This window comes from Pseudophryne corroboree, unplaced genomic scaffold, assembly GCF_028390025.1.
Source record: "Pseudophryne corroboree isolate aPseCor3 unplaced genomic scaffold, aPseCor3.hap2 scaffold_893, whole genome shotgun sequence".
NCBI lineage: Eukaryota > Metazoa > Chordata > Amphibia > Anura > Myobatrachidae > Pseudophryne > Pseudophryne corroboree.
Window position 1 is genome coordinate 114,619 of NW_026970472.1, and position 13,461 is coordinate 128,079.

At 48.5% G+C, this 13,461-nt stretch overlaps 7 non-coding genes and 1 pseudogene across 7 annotated transcripts; all 8 read right to left on the reverse strand.

Annotated features, from left to right (window-relative positions):
- Positions 1-2,632: 2,632 nt before the first annotated feature.
- On the reverse strand, positions 2,633-2,796 carry LOC135044132 (U1 spliceosomal RNA). Its single transcript, XR_010236860.1, has one exon. It is a non-coding gene; the product is annotated as a U1 spliceosomal RNA (small nuclear RNA).
- Positions 2,797-3,467: 671 nt separating this feature from the next.
- LOC135044135 (U1 spliceosomal RNA) lies at positions 3,468-3,630 on the reverse strand. Its single transcript, XR_010236861.1, has one exon. It is a non-coding gene; the product is annotated as a U1 spliceosomal RNA (small nuclear RNA).
- A 152-nt stretch (positions 3,631-3,782) lies between these two features.
- LOC135044158 (U1 spliceosomal RNA) lies at positions 3,783-3,946 on the reverse strand. The gene has a single exon (XR_010236878.1). It is a non-coding gene; the product is annotated as a U1 spliceosomal RNA (small nuclear RNA).
- Positions 3,947-4,617: 671 nt separating this feature from the next.
- On the reverse strand, positions 4,618-4,780 carry LOC135044196 (U1 spliceosomal RNA). The gene has a single exon (XR_010236914.1). It is a non-coding gene; the product is annotated as a U1 spliceosomal RNA (small nuclear RNA).
- Positions 4,781-4,932: 152 nt separating this feature from the next.
- On the reverse strand, positions 4,933-5,096 carry LOC135044154 (U1 spliceosomal RNA). The gene has a single exon (XR_010236874.1). It is a non-coding gene; the product is annotated as a U1 spliceosomal RNA (small nuclear RNA).
- A 702-nt stretch (positions 5,097-5,798) lies between these two features.
- LOC135044134 (U1 spliceosomal RNA) lies at positions 5,799-5,933 on the reverse strand (annotated as a pseudogene).
- A 152-nt stretch (positions 5,934-6,085) lies between these two features.
- LOC135044165 (U1 spliceosomal RNA) lies at positions 6,086-6,249 on the reverse strand. Its single transcript, XR_010236885.1, has one exon. It is a non-coding gene; the product is annotated as a U1 spliceosomal RNA (small nuclear RNA).
- Positions 6,250-12,979: 6,730 nt separating this feature from the next.
- On the reverse strand, positions 12,980-13,143 carry LOC135044161 (U1 spliceosomal RNA). The gene has a single exon (XR_010236881.1). It is a non-coding gene; the product is annotated as a U1 spliceosomal RNA (small nuclear RNA).
- Positions 13,144-13,461: the final 318 nt, after the last annotated feature.

Consider the following 13,461-nt stretch of genomic DNA (forward strand, 5'->3'; position numbering starts at 1 on the left):
ACTTATTTTGCATATGAGATCTCTTGATCATGAAGATTGTTCTCACAGGGTGAGGTTCATCCATTATATTTTAAAATAGGAAGGTACAAATTACATATTTGAATTGCATCTATGTGCTGGATTCAAATGTCCCCCCCCCCCCTTCCTTTCTCAATTGTGCCCGTCAGCAGCTATTCTAAGGTTGCTGCCAATGGGTGTGACACATTAATTTCTTCTGTGGGGTACACTGGACTCCACAAGGATTCACATTGGGGTGTAGAGTAGGATCTTGATCTGAGGCACCAACCGGCTCAAAGCTTTTGACTGTTCCCAAGATGCTCAGTGCATTCTCCTCTATAACCCCGCTTCCATGAACAGGGAGCTCAGTTTGTAGTTGGTGCCTTCAGTAGCAGGCCTCTTAACAGGGGCCTGCCTCAAGCAGCCTATTCTTAGCTATTAATTTTGACAAGAAAAGAAGAACTTGTTTTATGAGAATCTACAAGGGCTGCAGCAGGCTAGGTCTAATAGACATCTTTACTGCAGCTTCATCACTCCCAGCGGCGCTGTATACTCCCGTGCCCTGGTTGCTGGGTCACTGCAGCGGAGGCTCCAGTTTCTTCCTAAGGTCAGTCACACACACACCGCCCTTCCGGATCACGAGGCCGCTGATGAAGGGGAGCGTGGCCGTAGGGGGTGGACCGTGTGCGCACTGGCGTGGACACTGATTACTGGGCAGCCGCTCCACTAGCCACCAGGTACAGTTAAGGAGCACAGGTCTGGGAGTTTTACTCCTATATTAACCCAATTTTGTACTGCCCGCAGCGCATTGTGATAGGTAATAGGGCCTGATTCAGGTTGGATTGCAATCACAATAAGCGATCCAACTGCAAAAATTGCTAAGAGCATACGCATGTGCCTGCATTTTCTGCGGCACCCCGCAGAGAATGCGATCGCCTCTGCCTGTCAATCGGGGCGGGGGGGGGGGGAGAGGGGGGTCAGCAACACTCCATTTCCAAGTCAGGGATGGAGCGGTGCGGGGGCAAGGCTTCAAAATGGGGTCTGCAACGGAGGAGACACAGGGGGCGTGGTCACAGCGGCTGTATGACATCACATTCAGCCGCTGTGATCACAAAAATGGTGGCGGCTTCCTGCGCGCACATACAGTCTGCACCAGCAGGAGGCTACACCATTTTATATGATCACGCTGAACTGCAGTGCGACTGCAATTACAGCATGGTCAAGAATGGAGGCGTCATGCTCGGTGGCCATGCACTGTCACTGTGCAGGAGCCAGCACCGCACACACACTAGTCCCCGGGTGCAGCCCCCAACCCCCGGGACACCCGGAGCAACAAAATGTAGATTCAGGCCACCAGGCCACGCCCCTACCTATGAAACCATGCCTCCTTTTTACCATTGCACTGCTTATCTGCGCGCACTGCATTACAATCTCCCTCGCCACCTCTCTGGGTGTCACCAGTGATAGTGACACCTCTGCCATGCTTGTAGCAGCTGGTCCTAAGATCTACGCCTCAAGCCCTGAGTGTTTGCCCTTGTGACTTGTTGATCATCATAGCGAAGCAGATGCTTACAGAAAACTGCAGGGGCTTAGATTGAAAATAAAAAAATTGATGGGTATAAGGTAGAGAGGAGCGGGTTCGGTTCTCCGAGAACCGAATTCCCGACGAACTCCACGTGGTTTACACTGGTCCGAGGCAGGCTCGGTTGTTCCCGCCTGACTCGGAAAACCTGAACAAGGGAAAATGTCATCATCCCGCTGTCGGATTCTCGCGAGATTCGGATTCCATATAAAGAGCTGCGCGTTGCCGCCATTTTTACTCGTGCATTGAAGAGAGAGCGGAGAGGACGTGGCTATGTTCTCTCAGTGGAAATCTCAATATCAGTGCTCAGTATCAGTGGTTACTTATTGCTGCTCAGTAATACTAGTAGTGTGTCTCTCCTGCTCAGTGTCAGTTCTCAGTAGTATCCTCATCAGTGCTCAGTATCACTGCTCATTGTCTTGTGCTGCATTGTGGTGCTCAGCATACTACAGTACATTACTAATAGTCCAGTGCTGCATCTTGCTGCTCAGTGTCAGTTCTAGTATCCTCATCAGTGCTCACTATCACTGCTCATTACATTGTGGTGTTCTGTATACTACAGTAACATAGTAATATAGTAACATATAGTAACATAGTTTTTGAGGTTGAATAGAGGCAAATTGCCCATCGTGTTCAACCTGTTTTAAGTTGTGATGATTCTACATACTTGCTGAATAATGTTTTATGACTAGTTAACTACTATAACTCATGTTACCCCCGGATTAACCATGTTGATATTTTAAGTATTATAACCTTGGATAGCTTTTTCATTCAGAAATGTATCCATTCCTTTTTTAAATCCAATTACAGAGTCCGCCATTACCACCTTCCCTGGCAGGGAATTCCACATCCTGATTGCCCTAACAGTGAAGATCATAGTATCTCACCTGGCAGGTAAGTAGGAGTTGGGCTAGAGCTGTGGAGGATTGCTGCTCGGGCACCCCCTGTCAAGTGAAGGAGATCCAACTGAGGCAGCACAAGGGAACTCTCGAAAGAAGAACAAGGCTAGAGGAAGATCTGAGACAAAGAAATCTGACTTTTACCAGAGCTGACCAGAGGAAAGCACAAACACAGTCCCCCACTACCACAAATAATGCAGTCGAGTTTCCCACATTTGGGGAAATCACAGGGGTCAGCATACCCAGAGTGCAATGAATGAACCTCACCCTGGGAGAACAATCTTCATGACCATGGTATCTCCTATGCAAAATAAGTATGATTTGGGATAGGGCTGGGGAGGGCCGCTGCTCAGGCACATCTCTGTCAAGTAAAGGAGATTCAACTGAGGCAACACAAGGGAACTCTCATCTGGGGACAACAACTGCAGGGAGAACACATATTTTCAGATGAACATGGGAGGGCAGAAGGCTGCCTAATACTGAAGCACCCCCAAACAACAAACCAAATGCAACTACTAGTGCAAGCATTCCTGGGGGAAGGCCTGCAGCAGATGGATTTGCATATGGTGATGTCATCCAAGCAGTGGGTCAAAGTTGGCTTCAACCCTCGTCTGCATATGAAAATAAAAATGGGGTGTGCAGGGCATGGCGGCCTTTTGCGGCGCTTGGATGACCCCTAGTTCGCATTAAACACCTCCACCTTCCTTCGGTGTGGGGCTCATGTTGGCTATGCCCCAGCCCCTGAAGCATTCAAGCTGATTTCTTGCAGCAGCTGGGCACTGTAACAGCTCCAGAGCTGCTCTGTAAAGCAAGTAAAAGGGTGTGGGCCCTGCAGCACTACCTGTAGTTTGCATTGTGCTTTGGAAGGCACAAAGTAAGCAGACGGGAGAAGTCAGGATAGTGCACAAGGGCATAGAAGGGAGCGGCTCAAGAAAAGAGAAGTGGAAACAGACAGCAAACTAGGCTGGAGAGAGACCTGAGACAAAGAGATCTGAATTATACGAGAGCCGACCAGAGGAAACACAAATTATGTAATCAAGTGTCCCACATTTGGGGAAATCGTAGGAGCAGCACACCCAGAGTGCATTGGGTGAGCCTTGCCCTGGGAGAAGCACCTTCCTGATCATAGTATCTCACCTGGCAGGTAAGTAGGAGTTGGGCTAGAGCTGGGGAGGGTCGCTGTTCGGGCACCCCCCTGTCAAGTGAAGGAGCTCCAACTGAGGCAGCACAAGGAAACTCTCGAAAAAAGAACAAGGCTAGAGGAAGATCTGAGACAAAGAAATCTGACTTTTACCAGAGCTGACCAGAGGAAAGCACAAACACAGTCCCCCACTACCACAAATAATGCAGTCGAGTTTCCCACATTTGGGGAAATCACAGGGGTCAGCATACCCAGAATGCAATGAATGAACCTCACCCTGGGAGAACAATCTTCATGACAATGGTATCTCCTATGCAAAATAAGTATGAATTGGGATAGGGCTGGGGAGGGCCGCTGCTCAGGCACATCTCTGTCAAGTAAAGGAGATTCAACTGAGGCAGCACAAGGGAACTCTCATCTGGGGACAACAACTGCAGGGAGAACACATATTTTCAGATGAACATGGGAGAGCAGAAGGCTGCCTAATACTGAAGCACCCCCAAACAACAAACCAAATGCAACAACTAGTACAAGCATTCCTGGGAAAAGGTCTGCAGAAGACGGATTTGCATACGGTGATGTCATCCAAGCAGTGGGCCAAAGTTGGCTGGAACCCTCATCTGCATATGAAAAGAGAAAAGGGGTATGCAGGGCATGGCGGCCTTTTGCGGCGCTTGGATGACCCTTAGTTCGCATTAAACACCTCCACCCTCCGTCGGTGTGGGGCTCATGTTGGCTATGCCCCAGCCCCTGAAGCATTCAAGCTGATTTCTTGCAGCAGCTGGGCACTGTAACAGCTCCAGAGCTGCTCTGAAAGGCAAGTAAAAGGGTGTGGGCCCTGCAGCACTACCTGTAGTTTGCATTGTGCGTTGGAAGGCACAAAGTAAGCAGACAGGAGAAGTCAGGAGAGTGCACAAGGGCATAGAAGGCAGCGGCTCAAGAAAAGAGAAGTGGAAACAGACAGCAAACTAGGCTGGAGAGAGACCTGAGACAAAGAGATCTGAATTATACGAGAGCCGACCAGGGGAAACACAAATTATGCAGTCAAGTTTCCCACATTTGGGGAAATCGCAGGAGCAGCACACCCAGAGTACAATGGGTGAGCCTTGCCCTGGGAGAAGCACCTTCATGATCATAGTATCTCACCTGGCAGGTATGTAGGAGTTGGGCTAGAGCTGGGGAGGGTCGCTGCTTGGGTACCCCCCTGTCAAGTGAAGGAGATCAAACTGAGGCAGCACAATGGAACTCTCGAAAGAAGAACAAGGCTAGAGGAAGATCTGAGACAAAGAAATCTGACTTTTACCAGAGCTGACCAGAGGAAAACACAAACACAGTCCCCCACTACCACAAATAATGCAGTTGAGTTTCCCACATTTGGGGAAATCACAGGGGTCAGCATACCCAGAATGCAATGAATGAACCTCACCCTGGGAGAACAATCTTTATGACCATGGTATCTCCTATGCAAAATAAGTATGATTTGGGAAAGGGCTGGGGAGGGCCGCTGCTCAGGCACATCTCTGTCAAGTAAAGGAGATTCAACTGAGGCAGCACAAAGGAACTCTCATCTGGGGACAACAACTGCCGGGAGAACACATATTTTCAGATGAACATGGGAGGGCAGAAGGCTGCCTAATACTGAAGCACCCCCAAACAACAAACCAAATGCAACAACTAGTTCAAGCATTCCAGGGGGAAGGTCTGCAGAAGACGGATTTGCATACAGTGATGTCATCCAAGCAGTGGGCCAAAGTTGGCTGGAACCCTCATCTGCATATGAAAAGAGAAAAGGGGTATGCAGGGCATGGCGGCCTTTTGCGGCGCTTGGATGACCCTTAGTTCGCATTAAACACCCCCACCCTCCTTCGGTGTGGGGCTCATGTTGGCCATGCCCCAGCCCCTGAAGCATTCAAGCTGATTTCTTTCAGCAGCTTGGCACTGTAACAGCTCCAGAGCTGCTCTGTAAGGCAAGTAAAAGGGTGTGGGCCCTGCAGCACTACCTGTAGTTTGCATTGTGCATCGGAAGGCACAAAGTAAGCAGACAGGAGGAGAAGTCAGGATAGTGCACAAGGGTGTAGAAGGGAGGGGCTCAAGAAAAAAGAAGTGGAAACAGACAGCAAACTAGGCTGGAGAGAGACCTGAGACAAAGAGATCTGAATTATATGAGAGCCGACTAGGGGAAACACAAATTATGCAGTCAAGTTTCCCACATTTGGGGAAATCGCAGGGGCAGCACACCCAGAGTGCAATGGGTGAGCCTTGCCCTGGGAGAAGCAACTTCATGATCATAGTATCTAACCTGGCAGGTAAGTAGGAGTTGGGCTAGAGCTGGGGAGGGTCGCTGCTCGGGCACCCCCCTGTCAAGTGAAGGAGATCCAACTGAGGCAGCACAAGGGAACTCTTGAAAGAAGAACAAGGCTAGAGGAAGATCTGAGACAAAGAAATCTGACTTTTACCAGAGCTGACCAGAGGAAAGCACAAACACAGTCCCCCACTACCACAAATAATGCAGTTGAGTTTCCCACATTTGGGGAAATCACAGAGGTCAGCATACCCAGAATGCAATGAATGAACCTAACCCTGGGAGAACAATCTTCATGACCATGTTATCTCCTATGCAAAATAAGTATGATTTGGGATAGGGCTGGGGAGGGCCGCTGCTCAGGCACATCTCTGTCAAGTAAAGGAGATTCAACTGAGGCAGCACAAGGGAACTCTCATCTGGGGACAACAACTGCAGGGAGAACACATATTTTCAGATGAACATGGGAGGGCAGAAGGCTGCCTAATACTGAAGCACCCCCAAACAACAAACCAAATGCAACAACTAGTGCAAGCATTCCTGGGGGAAGGCCTGCCGCAGATGGATTTGCATATGGTGATGTCATCCAAGCAGTGGGTCAAAGTTGGCTTCAACCCTCGTCTGCATATGAAAAGAGAAAAGGGGCATGCAGGGCATGGCGGCCTTTTGCGGCGCTTGGCTGACCCCTAGTTTGCATTAAACACCTCCACCCTCCGTCGGTGTGGGGCTCTTGTTGGCTATGCCCCAGCACCTGAAGCATTCAAGCTGATTTCTTGCTGCAGCTGGGCACTGTAACAGCTCCAGAGCTGCTCTGTAAGGCAAGGTAAAAGGGTGTGGGCCCTGCAGCACTACCTGTAGTTTGCATTGTGCGTTGGAAGGCACAAAGTAAGCAGACAGGAGAAGTCAGGAGAGTGCACAAGGGCATAGAAGGCAGCGGCTCAAGAAAAGAGAAGTGGAAACAGACAGCAAACTAGGCTGGAGAGAGACCTGAGACAAAGAGATCTGAATTACACCAGGTCCGTCATTATATTATATATACCTACAGTAGTTATATATATATTTTTTTATATCATTAATTATCATCTCTATACTAGCAGACGCAGTACGGTAGTCCACGGCTGTGGCTATCTCTGTGTCGTCAGTGCTCGTCCATAATTGTATACCTACCTACCTGTGGTGGAAGTTTTTTTCTATCTTCTTCATACTAGTAGTTTAGCAGTCTGCTGACAGTGTCCACCAGGTCCGTCATTATATTATATATACCTACAGTAGTTATATATATATTTTTTTTATATCATTAATTATCATCTCTATACTAGCAGACGCAGTACGGTAGTCCACGGCTGTAGCTACCTCTGTGTCGTCAGTCACTCGTCATCCATAAGTATACTAGTATCCATCCATCTCCATTGTTTACCTGAGGTGCCTTTTAGTTGTGCCTATTAAAATATGGAGAACAAAAATGTTGAGGTTCCAAAAATAGGGAAAGATCAAGATCCACTTCCACCTCGTGCTGAAGCTGCTGCCACTAGTCATGGCCGAGACGATGAAATTCCATCAACGTCGTCTGCCAAGGCCGATGCCCAATGTCATAGTACAGAGCATGTAAAATCCAAAACACAAAAGATCAGTAAAAAAAGGACTCAAAAATCTAAATAAAAATCGTCGGAGGAGAAGCGTAAACTTGCCAATATGCCATTTACCACACGGAGTGGCAAGGAACGGCTGAGGCCCTGGCCTATGTTCATGGCTAGTGGTTCAGCTTCACATGAGGATGGAAGCACTCAGCCTCTCGCTAGAAAAATGAAAAGACTTAAGCTGGCAAAAGCACAGCAAAGAACTGTGCGTTCTTCAAAATCACAAATCCACAAGGAGAGTCCAATTGTGTCGGTTGCGATGCCTGACCTTCCCAACACTGGACATGAAGAGCATGCACCTTCCACCATTTGCACGCCCCCTGCAAGTGCTGGAAGGAGCACCCGCAGTCCAGTTCCTGATAGTCAGATTGAAGATGTCAGTGTTGAAGTACACCAGGATGAGGAGGATATGGGTGTTGCTGGCGCTGGGGAGGAAATTGACAAGGAGGATTCTGATGGTGAGGTGGTTTGTTTAAGTCAGGCACCCGGCGAGACACCTGTTGTCCGTGGGAGGAATATGGCCATTGACATGCCTGGTGAAAATACCAAAAAAATCAGCTCTTCGGTGTGGAAGTATTTCAACAGAAATGCGGACAACAGGTGTCAAGCCGTGTGTTGCCTTTGTCAAGCTGTAATAAGTAGGGGTACGGACGTTAACCACCTCGGAACATCCTCCCTTATACGTCACCTGCAGCGCATTCATCATAAGTCAGTGACAAGTTCAAAAACTTTGGGCGACAGCGGAAGCGGTCCACTGACCAGTAAATCCCTTCCTCTTGTAACCAAGCTCACGCAAACCACCCCACCAACTCCCTCAGTGTCAATTTCCTCCTTCCCCAGGAATGCCAATAGTCCTGCAGGCCATGTCACTGACAATTCTGACGAGTTCTCTCCTGCCTGGGATTCCTCCGATGCATCCTTGAGTGTAACGCCTACTGCTGCTGGCGCTGCTGTTGTTGCTGCTGGGAGTCGATGGTCATCCCAGAGGGGAAGTCGTAAGACCACTTTTACTACTTCCACCAAGCAATTGACTGTCCAACAGTCTTTTGCAAGGAAGATGAAATATCACAGCAGTCATCCTGCTGCAAAGCGGATAACTGAGGCCTTGGCATCCTGGGCAGTGAGAAACGTGGTTCCGGTATCCATCATTACTTCAGAGCCAACTATAGACTTGATTGAGGTACTGTGTCCCCGGTACCAAATACCATCTAGGTTCCATTTCTCTAGGCAGGTGATACAGAAAATGTACACAGACCTCAGAAAAAGACTCACCAGTGTCCTAAAAAATGCAGTTGTACCCAATGTCCACTTAACCACGGACATGTGGACAAGTGGAGCAGGGCAGACTCAGGACTATATGACTGTGACAGCCCACTGGGTAGATGTATTGACTCCCGCCGCAAGAACAGCAGCGGCGGCACCAGTAGCAGCATCTCGCAAATGCCAACTCTTTCCTAGGCAGGCTACGCTTTGTATCACCGCTTTCCAGAATACGCACACAGCTGAAAACCTCTTACGGCAACTAAGGAAGATCATCACAGAATGGCTTACCCCAATTGGACTCTCCTGTGGATTTGTGGCATCGGACAACGCCAGCAATATTGTGCGTGCATTATATCTGGGCAAATTCCAGCACGTCCCATGTTTTGCACATACCTTGAATTTGGTGGTGCAGAATTATTTAAAAAACGACAGGGGCGTGCAAGAGATGCTGTCGGTGGCAACAAGAATTGCGGGACACTTTCGGCGTACAGGCACCACGTACAGAAGACTGGAGCAACACCAAAAACGCCTGAACCTGCCCTGCCATCATCTGAAGCAAGAAGTGGTAACGAGGTGGAATTCAACCCTCTATATGCTTCAGAGGATGGAGGAGCAGCAAAAGGCCATTCAAGCCTATACATCTGACCACGATATAGGAGGTGGAATGCACCTGTCTCAAGCGCAGTGGAGAATGATTTCAACGTTGTGCAAGGTTCTGCAACCTTTTGAACTTGCCACACGTGAAGTCAGTTCAGACACTGCCAGCCTGAGTCAGGTCATTCCCGTCATCAGGCTTTTGCAGAAGAAGCTGGAGACATTGAAGGAGGAGCTAAGACAGAGCGATTCCGCTAGGCATGTGGGACTTGTGGATGGAGCCCTTCATTCGCTTAACCAGGATTCACGGGTGGTCAATCTGTTGAAATCAGAGCACTACATTTTGGCCATCGTGCTCGATCCTAGATTTAAAACCTACGTTGTATCTCTCTTTCCGGCAGACACAAGTCTGCAGGGGTTCAAAGACCTGCTGGTGAGAAAATTATCAAGTCAAGCGGAACTTGATCGGTCAACAGCTCCTCCTTCACATTCTCCCGCAATTGCGGGTGCGAGGAAAGGCTCAGAATTCCGAGCCCACCCGCTGGCGGTGATGCAGGGCAGTCTGGAGCGACTGCTGATGCTGACATCTGGTCCGGACTGAAGGACCTGCCAACGATTACGGACATGTCGTCTACTGTCACTGCATATGATTCTCTCACCATTGAAAGAATGGTGGAGGATTATATGAGTGACCGCATCCAAGTAGGCACGTCAGACAGTCCGTACGTATACTGGCAGGAAAAAGAGGCAATTTGGAGGCCCTTGCACAAACTGGCTTTATTCTACCTAAGTTGCCCTCCCACAAGTGTGTACTCCGAAAGAGTGTTTAGTGCCGCCGCTCACCTTGTCAGCAATCGGCGTACAAGGTTACTTCCAGAAAATGTGGAGAAGATGATGTTCATTAAAATGAATTATAATCAATTTCTCCGTGGAGACATTGACCAGCAGCAATTGCCTCCACAAAGTATACAGGGAGCTGAGATGGTGGATTCCAGTGGGGACGAATTGATAATCTGTGAGGAGGGGGATGTACACGGTGATGAATCGGAGGATGATGAGGTGGACATCTTGCCTCTATAGAGCCAGTTTGTGCAAGGAGAGATTAATTGCTTCTTTTTTGGTGGGGGTCCAAACCAACCCGTCATTTCAGTCACAGTCGTGTGGCAGACCCTGTCACTGAAATGATGGGTTGGTTAAAGTGTGCATGTCCTGTTTATACAACATAAGGGTGGGTGGGAGGGCCCAAGGCAATTCCACCTTGCACCTCTTTTTTCTTTTATTTTTCTTTGCGTCATGTGCTGTTTGGGGAGTGTTTTTTGGAAGGGCCATCCTGCGTGACACTGCAGTGCCACTCCTAGATGGGCCAGGTGTTTGTGTCGGCCACTTGGGCGCTGAGCTTAGTCACACAGCTACCTCATTGCGCCTCTTTTTTTCTTTGCGTCATGTGCTGTTTGGGGAGTGTTTTTTGGAAGGGCCATCCTGCGTGACACTGCAGTGACACTCCTAGATGGGCCAGGTGTTTGTGTCGTCCACTTGGGTCGCTGAGCTTAGTCACACAGCTACCTCATTGCGCCTCTTTTTTTCTTTGCGTCATGTGCTGTTTGGGGAGTGTTTTTTGGAAGGGCCATCCTGCGTGACACTGCAGTGCCACTCCTAGATGGGCCAGGTGTTTGTGTCGGCCACTTGGGTCGCTGAGCTTAGTCACACAGCTACCTCATTGCGCCTCTTTTTTTCTTTGCGTCATGTGCTGTTTGGGGAGTGTTTTTTGGAAGGGCCATCATGCGTGACACTGCAGTGCCACTCCTAGATGGGCCAGGTGTTTGTGTCGGCCACTTGGGTCACTGAGCTTAGTCATCCAGCGACCTCGGTGCAAATTTTAGGACTAAAAATAATATTGTGAGGTGTGAGGTGTTAAGAATAGACTGAAAATGAGTGGAAATTATGGTTATTGAGGTTAATAATACTTTGGGATCAAAATGACTCCCAAATTCTATGATTTAAGCTGTTTTTTAGGGTTTTTTGAAAAAAACACCCGAATCCAAAACACACCCGAATCCGACAAAAAAAATTCGGTGAGGTTTAGCCAAAACGCGTTCGAACCCAAAACACGGCCGCGGAACCGAACCCAAAACCAAAACACAAAACCCGAAAAATTTCCGGTGCACATCTCTAGTGGCCATGCCATGTCACTGTGCAGGAGCCAGCACCGCTCACACACTAGTCCCCGGTGCAGCCCCCAACCCCCGGGACACCCGGAGCAACAAAATGTAGATTCAGGCCACCAGGCCACGCCCCTACCTATGAAACCATGCCTCCTTTTTACCATTGCGCTGCTTATCTGCGCGCACTGCATTACAATCTCCCTCGCCACCTCTCTGGGTGTCACCAGTGATAGTGACACCTCTGCCATGCTTGTAGCAGCTGGTCCTAAGATCTACGCCTCAAGCCCTGAGTGTTTGCCCTTGTGACTTGTTGATCATCATAGCAAAGCAGATGCTTACAGAAAACTGCAGGGGCTTAGATTGAAAATAAAAAAAATTGATGGGTATAAGGTAGAGAGGAGCGGGTTCGGTTCTCCGAGAACCGAATTCCCCACGAACTCCACGTGGTTTACACTGGTACGAGGCAGGCTCGGTTGTTCCCGCCTGACTCGGAAAACCTGAACAAGGGAAAATGTCATCATCCCGCTGTCGGATTCTCGCGAGATTCGGATTCCATATAAAGAGCTGCGCGTTGCCGCCATTTTTACTCGTGCATTGAAGAGAGAGCGGAGAGGACGTGGCTATGTTCTCTCAGTGGAAATCTCAATATCAGTGCTCAGTATCAGTGGATACTTATTGCTGCTCAGTAATACTAGTAGTGTGTCTCTCCTGCTCAGTGTCAGTTCTCAGTAGTATCCTCATCAGTGCTCAGTATCACTGCTCATTGTCTTGTGCTGCATTGTTGTGCTCAGCATACTACAGTACATTACTAATAGTCCAGTGCTGCATCTTGCTGCTCAGTGTCAGTTCTAGTATCCTCATCAGTGCTCACTATCACTGCTCATTGCATTGTGGTGTTCTGTATACTACAGTAACATAGTAATATAGTAACATATAGTAACATAGTTTTTGAGGTTGAATAGAGGCAAATTGCCCATCGTGTTCAACCTGTTTTAAGTTGTGATGATTCTACATACTTGCTGAATAATGTTTTATGACTAGTTAGCTACTACAACTCATGTTACCCCCGGATTAACCATGTTGATATTTTAAGTATTATAACCTTGGATAGCTTTTTCATTCAGAAATGTATCCATTCCTTTTTTAAATCCAATTACAGAGTCCGCCATTACCACCTTCCCTGGCAGGGAATTCCACATCCTGATTGCCCTAACAGTGAAGATCATAGTATCTCTCCTGGCAGGTAAGTAGGAGTTGGGCCAGAGCTGTGGAGGATTGCTGCTCGGGCACCCCCTGTCAAGTGAAGGAGATCCAACTGAGGCAGCACAAGGGAACTCTCGAAAGAAGAACAAGGCTAGAGGAAGATCTGAGACAAAGAAATCTGACTTTTACCAGAGCTGACCAGAGGAAAGCACAAACACAGTCCCCCACTACCACAAATAATGCAGTCGAGTTTCCCACATTTGGGGAAATCACAGGGGTCAGCATACCCAGAATGCAATGAATGAACCTCACCCTGGGAGAACAATCTTCATGACCATGGTATCGCCTATGCAAAATAAGTATGATTTGGGATAGGGCTGGGGAGGGCCGCTGCTCAGGCACATCTCTGTCAAGTAAAGGAGATTCAACTGAGGCAGCACAAGGGAACTCTCATCTGGAGACAACAACTGCAGGGAGAACACATATTTTCAGATGAACATGGGAGGGCAGAAGGCTGCCTAATACTGAAGCACCCCCAAACAACAAACCAAATGCAACAACTAGTACAAGCATTCCTGGGGGAAGTTCTGCAGAAGATGGATTTGCATACGGTGATGTCATCCAAGCAGTGGGCCAAAGTTGGCTGGAACCCTCATCTGCATATGAAAAGAGAAAAGGGGT